The sequence below is a fragment of the Grammomys surdaster genome, unplaced genomic scaffold (assembly GCF_004785775.1).
Source record: "Grammomys surdaster isolate TR1022 unplaced genomic scaffold, NIH_TR_1.0 170, whole genome shotgun sequence".
NCBI classification, from domain to species: Eukaryota; Metazoa; Chordata; class Mammalia; order Rodentia; family Muridae; genus Grammomys; species Grammomys surdaster.
Genome location: NW_021604618.1, coordinates 19977835 through 19986295, shown reverse-complemented (window position 1 = coordinate 19986295; position 8461 = coordinate 19977835). Strand labels below are relative to the sequence as shown.

The window sequence follows — 8461 nt, the reverse complement described above, 5'->3', positions numbered from 1 at the left end:
CTTCTGCCTCCCCAAGTTTATAAATATGTCAGTTTTTTCCCCCTTTTCCCATTTCTTGAAGATGTGAGGGGGAGGTCAGGAGGTGTGTAGAACTCCCCTGGCTCTAGCTGTTTTATGCAAGCACAGCTATGATTTTCTGTAAACATCATTTGGAGTCATTTCACTGTCTGTTTTAGCCTGAAAACTTGTGGAATGAACAAAAGAGTTCTGAGGGGGTCCTATATGTTCTTTACAGTCACATGTGTCTATAAACCAGGCATTTTAACTGGCATTGAAGAATAAATTACATGTTCTTGGGCTCGCTCAGTCACTTCTCTCTTCCTAACAGCATTAGAAATACACGCACCCATTGTATCTCCATGATGAGGAGCCCACAGAGCTGAAGTGACATTTTCATCATGATGCCTAGATGTTCCAAAGCAGTGATCCCCTCCCTAGGGTTGTGTGACTATCCTGGGCTACTGTGACCACTCTCGGGTATTATTATTATTATTCCCACGCTATTAGCTAAGCTTCAGTTTTATTAAGCCTAACTAGCTATAAAAGGTCTATTATGCCCATACTTTATGTATTAACACAGCATTAAACTTGTCAATGTCTGTTACAATCATAGATCCTTCTAAGGAAACTGATTTAAACATGGTTCTGTGTTGATTAAAATAGAAATCAAAGCACATTTATTGATATACCAGTATCTATATCCTAGAGATATATAAAGCTTCCCAGCTCATACCTGGCTTACTGAATGCGGTGGCCATACCCAAGTGTTCATATCAGATGGGCATAACCTGACTTACATCCTTTTCTTGAAGAATTATAAACAAAGGTGAACCCAGAGTCAACAGGTTACTCATGGCCAGGTTGCTACTGCAAACAAAGCAGACTCACTCTGCTGAGTCTTGTTTGTGATCTCTGGAGAGCCAGAGGGATTGGCTTACTTCTGAAGCCATTTCTATTGAGCCCTGAATTCCTGTGCACATACTGTGATAGCAAATTGCTAGTATTGAAGGAAACCTAAAGGCATTTTGTTAGAGAGCTCAAACAGCAGCTACTATTTCCCCCCTCACAAATAAAAAATAAAACCATGAAGTAAATTCAGACCACCTTCAACTTACTGTGATTTCACATATACTTTTGAGCATCAAAGATGACATTTAGAGGAGGTATTACTTAGCAGTCATGCTTTGAATGTGGGATTTTGGTCTTGTTCTGATGTAGAACAGCCATTCTTTTTACTTTCAACACAGCACTCAGTAATCACAGGTGGAAGCCCAAACCTTACTATAAAACATGATTTATGTTAGATACCTTTGCCCTCCTTTAGTCTTACATAGTTGCTTTGAATACATCCAAGGCAGGCCATATTAAGATACAAGCTTCAGTAGGTGAGGCATATGAAATATGATTCTGCTTTGCAGTATTTTTAATGAGTTAATTAAGGATGTAACACCTCAAAAATTAAGGAGCACCTATATGAAGATGCTTGTTTGTCCAAAGCTTTTTTTTATTTAAATGCACTTTATTTTTAGATAACCCACATAACATGTTTGTTTGTTTGTTTCTTAAAAAAACAATACTTCCACTCCAAATAAATCACAGTCAAAATAAAAGCTCAAGATGACATAAGTCCCATTTGTTTTAAGTCCTGGTGTTGTATGAATGGTAAGCAGCAGCCAATTATGGTGACAGGTGATAGATTCAATTTGTTAACATTTTTCCATCTCTAAGCAATCCTTAAAGAAAATCATGAATGGAATCACACCATCTTCACGGTAGTCCAGGAGAGCAACCATACCATCTGGATTCATGTTCTCACCAATAAAATATGGTAGTTATTGAAATTAGCAAGGATGTGCTTAATTTGCTCTGCAGCTCCAGTGATAAAAGGCTTTACTCTTCCTGGTTTCTGTTCTTCAAGTTTTCCCTTGAGTGATTTCATGTAGTCTTTGATGTACTTTTTGTAGGCCTCTTTGTAAAGCTGGTTTCTTGTAAGTGAAGGTTCATGGCAGTGTCAACACCGGTAACTACTATGCTTTCTGTACTTTCTCCCTCTGAACCTTCAGTGGAAGCATTTCCACCAATGAGCGAATCATCGATGAACAGCCTCTGCTCTACTGACCATCTAGCCCTCCACCTCCAGGCACAGCCCGTCAGCGATCTCCCGGATCCTGTAAATTTCGAAGAACAGCTCATCATGGCTGATGAGATCCTGGTAGATGATCTTGGTGATGACTGGGGACAGCAGCGTTAACCTAACAACCCGGAGCGACACGGTGCAGCTGGAGCGGTGCTGGTGGGATGGGGGAGGCGGAAGGAAAGGGGGGAAGGCCTCAAAACTTTTTTTGCCCTAAAGCATAAATAATAATCAGTAGAAGAGGCTCCATTTGCTTGGTCAGTGCTATGTTCTTCAAAACCAAAGTGTTGCCCCAGTCTAATAGGCTAACCGGCATAGAAAGGACTAACCTTTTATACTAGGGACATCTGTCGAATGTGCTGGAATGGTTTCCCTATGCATGAATCCACCCAACCCCAATCCTTCAAGACTTACAGATTACATTCAACTAGTCGACTGCAATGTCCAGGTGGCTGTGGCAGAGCAGTAAAGCGACCCTTGCTCTTTTGGAGCCATTATGCTCCACCAAGAATTCTTCCCAAAGCTCTGAGGCTGAACTTTCACTTCAGTGTGGGAGCATCAGATGTTGGAGAAAGGGAAGCCACAGAACTCCAGAGTGGCGTTGCTTATAAATATAGGAGCCAACGTGGCCTCAGAATATGCTCAAATGATGACATCCTTGTGACAGCTGTTTGCAGTCAGCACGGACAGCTGAGAGCAAAGCATTTAAGAAGCTGGATCTCAGTCATCCTTGGATGCGTCTTCTGACCCTGAAGAAGTAGGTGATCTATACACATTCTAAGTAGTGGAAGACTTAGTTGGAAGAGGATCCTGGCACCTGGGTGGGCTACTACAGGAAGTCATGAGCAGGAGTAGTAAAAGGGTGCCATGAAAGAGACTGGCACAGCTGCCATCTCAACAAGTAAGAGCTCCTCTTATTACATACGTCTGCACATGGATGGAAATAGCAGAAGAGTCTCTCACGGCAAGCCTCTACTTTTTTATAGAACGTAGTAGATTTTCAATGAATAACATAGATTAGCAAATGCAAAAGCTAGTCATAGGAGTGTGTAAATATTGGAGGGTAAACAATATAAAATCAGGAGCCCAGAGAGATGGCTTAGCCGAACACTTATTGCTCTTTCAGAGGAGCAGAGGACCCAAGTTCAGTTTCTAGCACCATAATATCATTATGATAGCTCGAAACCATCTATAACTCTGGTATCAGGAGATCCAGTTCACTCTTCTGACCTCTAATGGGACCAGGCAATACATGTGGTGCACATACATACATGCAGGCAAAACAGTCAGGCACATATAATTAAATAAATCTAAAAAATAAAGAATATATAACCAGCCATCTGAAATGCAGCATCTACCTGCGTCACTGTCAGTCAAACCATAGTGGGATTTTTATTTTTATGTATATGAGTGTTTTGCCTTGGTGTATGTATATGCATGTATATGCATTGTGTGTGTGCCTATTGCCTGAAAAGCTCAGAAAAGGGCATCAGATCCTCTGTACTTGTAGTTATGGATGGTTATGAGCTACCATGAGTGTGATCAGAGCTAAAGCCAGGTCTTCTATAGGAGTAACAAGTACTCTTAACCACTGAGCCATCTCTGCAGCCCCCACAATGATTTTTAAAGTAACATTTATTATAACCTGAAGTTATCTGTTCTGTTCAGTGTTGTACTCCTAGAACCTAGAAAAGCAGTGGGTGTCTGACATATAGTAAATGTCCAGTGAATGCACATTGAGTAAATATATGGTACATACAAACAAGTTTATAGTGCAAAGTGAAGATATGTTTAATCAACAAAAAATAAACTATTAAGGACCTATGTGCAGGGCTGGAAAGCTGTGCACCTGGGGAAGCTGGTCCAGAGCACGAGTGAAGTTGAGACATATCCAAACCCTGAAAATCTGATCCTGGGACTGGAAGGAGTAAGACTGCTTCCTCCTTCCTCTGGACCTGCATGTCCCAATGCACACAAGCCTTACAACCTCCACTTCCGCCACCCTTGAGGTAGTCTTGTAGCCTGGTGGCCAGGTTACACAGGTTGTGCTTCCTCTCTGCCTAAAATGACATGTCAACCTGGAATTCCTCTTCAAGTGAATGAAGCATTTCCAGCCTCTCATCCATGTCAATGACACACACTTAACCTGAAAACCCCTACCCATGCCTCAAGGTCTATATAACCTCTGTTCACCCCAATGCAGAGAGCTGCTTCACTGAAAACTGTCTCAGGAGAAGGCTTTTTCTCCTGCACTCACACCAACAGTGAGATCCTGTTAACTCACCCACCTTGCTAAGCTTCATTCCTTGTAGTCTAGCCCAGGATACAGTGGTTCCTGGATACCCCTAGGGGTAAAGAAGAACCAGGCTGTCTCCTATGATGCAATATGTCAGTTTAGAATGTGACCTGAAAATGTTTCTACCAGGTGTGAAAAACCATCTTCTGGATGGGAGGCCTCTAGCAGTTCCTCTGACACACCTGATACATTTGTTTACCTATAAAGTAACAATAACAGTAAAACCAATCTCACCGGGACATTATGAAGATGGAACAGTTTAACATGTGAACGAAATACATCCACCAAAAGCACCATGTAAATAGTAGATCTGTTACCATGGTACCCACAAGCAGGAGGAGATAACTGGATTATTAAGTTCTTAAGAGTTATAAGCTCAGCATGGCTGGTTCCATGGGAAGTATATGTTCGTATTGAATTCTTCCTTTTAAAGAACTTCTCTAATAAACACATTCCTTTCTGATCTCAGGTTGTGTATACATCTTTTCTACTCCCCGCCTGAGCAACGCAAACAAATAGCAACCTTACCCTTCCCTCAATATCTCTTATCTACCTTGGAAAGAATGAACTCAGGGGTGGCCTCCTCCACATGTTTTTCTGGATGTTCCCCTGAAACATCTCAGTTCTGTGGCCTTGCACAGGAATTTCTCCACCTGTGGGCAGGTAAGATCCCTGTCTAGTCTTTGCTTGACTATCAGGTCTGAGGCAGAGCCTCCTTGATAAAATTCGCTTTTGCTTTGATGATCAGCTGCATCCAGAACACTGCCCAATAACACAGAGTACGAGTTGAATGATTCTTAGAAAGGCTTCACTTTCCATGGTCAGCATTATAGAAAATCCCCTTACTAGGGCTCTTAATGCTTAACTTCCAAGTTTAGTCTTGAGAAATGTGTGCCCTTGTAAGAGTTATGGAAAAGCCTTGCTGTGTAGGACTATTGATCTATGATATGGTATTTTTTCCATTTTCCATCTGTGTCTCCTTTGGCTGTTAACAGGGTCGCTCTTCTTACTGAGGCATGAACACAGCAGATTGACTGCATATTCCTGTCATAAGGGTCCCTGTGCATATTCTCCAAAAGAAGGAAAGAGAGAAATCAGAAGCAGGGCATAGAAGTCGTTAGGAATTTGTGAAGGTCCCAGTGATCCCTACAGAAATAAATATTTGAGAAATAACTTTGAACTTTAGTATCCCACAGCTTTTTAATGTTCTATACAATGATAAAATAAAAGGTCTGGTTCTATAAAATCAGAAATGCCTTTCTAGGCTTTATTTCATATCAGAAAGCAATAAGGTTCATAAATGTCTCTGTGAAGTTTGAATGTAATAAAATTCAGCTATAAAATATTTTATGTGCAGCAGGCTTCAAAACTCGAAGCATTGACTGTGTTGGCCAGGCTCCTTGCCACATGCTGCAAGAGTCAATGTAATGTCTGGCTTAATCTGTATCCACAAACTCAGAATCTTGCTGTCTGCAACTGATCCTTGGTAAGGCATGAGCAAGGAGAAAGACAAGCCTTCCTCCCCTTTTTAAGGAATTCTGACACTACCTGCTATTTTAGAGTCGAGGCTGGGAAACTTCTAGTAGACAAATGGAGGGTATGTGTGTGAATGAAATATCTAATGATTGCTTATGAGGAAGATAGCATCGAACATCTGAGATACCAGGACCATAAGAGACAGTCAAGATGAAAAGCATTGCCTGCTGCCCTCCCCATGGGCATCCCGTTTTATGGCTGGTCCCATTATGGTCCCAGTGATTATTGGCACATGTGATGGATATATGAAACTCAGACAAGCTACTCCTTGGTAATGGAGAATAGTGATTTAACTCACAAGCAACCCACATTCTGCTGGCTCTGATATTGTAGCTTATAAACAAGAAAGCATCAAGAGAGAGCGGTCCATTCATTTATACTATTTGAAAGTTGAAGAGCTAAAAATAACTTGAAATGTTTACACCTATCTTTCCTCCATGGTCTCTGTACTCTACAGAGTGTAGTCTTATCACACGATGCTCCTGTCCTTGTGCAGTCTTCACTGACACCACCATGCCCTCTCAATACAGTGTGAACAGTCTCCAAATCTGAATCAAAATACCATTAGTCAAAAAGGAGTCTGGGAGTTTGAAACCCCAACTGCCCACCACTTATAGGATTGCAGACGTATCACCAATTCGGAAAGGCTTCAGTCCTCATGGTCCCTGCTGGGGGTTGTGGGGGGCAGCATTTGACACAGCACCCCTCTCCAAGTCCATAAATAGAGCACTGCATGGTTTCATTGTCTTTACACCTCAGTGATCAGTTGTCCTCTGCATTTTGACCTGTTGGGGTTTTCTGTTCACACCTACAACCCCAGCACCCAGGAGGCTCAAAGTGGAAGGTTGTTGCAATTTCCCAAGCCAGTTGAGGCTTCACAGTGAATTCCAGGCTCACCTAGAATATAACATAAAGCTCTGTCTCAAAAGCAAACAAAAAATGTAAGGTACCCATTTGCAAATATTCAATCAGATATTTTAAGAGCAGAAGTCGTTAGGTCGTCTCATTCATCCTTCCAACAATGCTTTAGCCTCCCCTAAGCAGCCCCTTTGAGTAAATCTATGCTGCTCCTGGATCTTTTTCAGGAGAGATGGCTCATGGTGTACCTGCCTTCAATAGTTCACACTCACCTTCCAGCCCAGCGATATCCAAGAGCTGATGGCTTACATATGCAAGAACTTCTGCTGATCTGTGAAAGGGGAAAAAAACCTTTTCAAAGTCTTATTTCCAAATGTTTTCTCAAAATAAAGTAAAACAGACCAGTGTAGGGGGCACCCAAGTCAGACCCAAGCATCCTGGTGCACGGATGTCTCTTATGTCTTGTAATTCCAAGAAGAATTTACTGGGGATCAACTCAATCTGTGTAAAGTTTTCAGGAGAAGAGAAAAATAATGGTCCCCCTATCTTTGAAGCTATTTGCTTTCATAGCCCCTGGAACTTTTAAAACAGTATGCCTTGAAAATTTAGACTGTAAGTTGCCTGAGCTCCAGGATCATAAAGAATTTATAAGCTGTTTTCTCTCCAACCTCTCCAGCTACTGGCAGGAAAAGCAAAGGCATTTGCAGCTCAACACTGGGGAGTTTGTGTCTAATCTGATCACCCTCACCCTGGTCACACACATCTCACAGGCAGCAGCGATACAATATGTTCAACTTGCCTTTTTCCCTCCTGTGAAGATCTGGTGAGGAGAGCTTACAGGCCCAGGTACTCACCCTGAAGAACTGACATTTGCTACCTGCCAAGGCCTCTGAAACATGGGATAGGACAGGCTGTCTTGGGAGGTTTCTGATGGTTCCTGTTGTTGACATCCAAGTGACTGTGACCATGCTGAGCAATGTCATCCTGGGTCCCTAAGTTCATCTATAACCCTGTCAAGGCAGTTCAAACAAACACCTCAGTTTTATCATCTAAAGCTAGTGGTGGCATTTGGGGAGAGAGAGAGAGAGAGAGAGAGAGAGAGAGAGAGAGAGAGAGAGAGAGAGGTCTTAACTCTTCAGACTGTTGCTAAGAATGTAACAATGTAACAACCAAGCCTGTGCAAAGTCAGGGGAGTTTTCTTCCGTTACCTGCTGGTGATGGCAAGCTGAAAGCATCCCTTGTCTGAGGAGATTCAGCTGAGCCATCATCACAGCCATGGATGGACACAGTTACTGTGGACCCAAAGTCATCTTATTCCCATCTTCCTGACCTCTTGGAAAACGTTTCTGGATGGTGTGTGTGTGTGTGTGTGTGTGTGTGTGTGTGTGTGTGTGTGTGGCAGAAACTGATGATATGGAAGACTCACATTCTCTTATTCCTTTTCTTCTTTTAACAAACTTTCTTTTACTGTTGTTGCTTTGTTTTGTTTTTGAAAAACTAAATTTTGATTTAAGTGGTAGTTATTACACACACTTGTATAACCTCAAGTAAGTTATGTAAACTTTTTGAACTTTTTATTGATTCTTTATGAATTTCTCATCATGCACTGCTGTCCACTCATCTCCCAATCTCTTCTT

At 41.9% G+C, this 8461-nt stretch overlaps 1 pseudogene; it reads right to left on the bottom strand.

The window, feature by feature from the left end:
- Positions 1-1651: 1651 nt before the first annotated feature.
- Positions 1652-2137, bottom strand: LOC114620995 (annotated as a pseudogene).
- Between the last annotated feature and the right edge of the window lie 6324 nt (positions 2138-8461).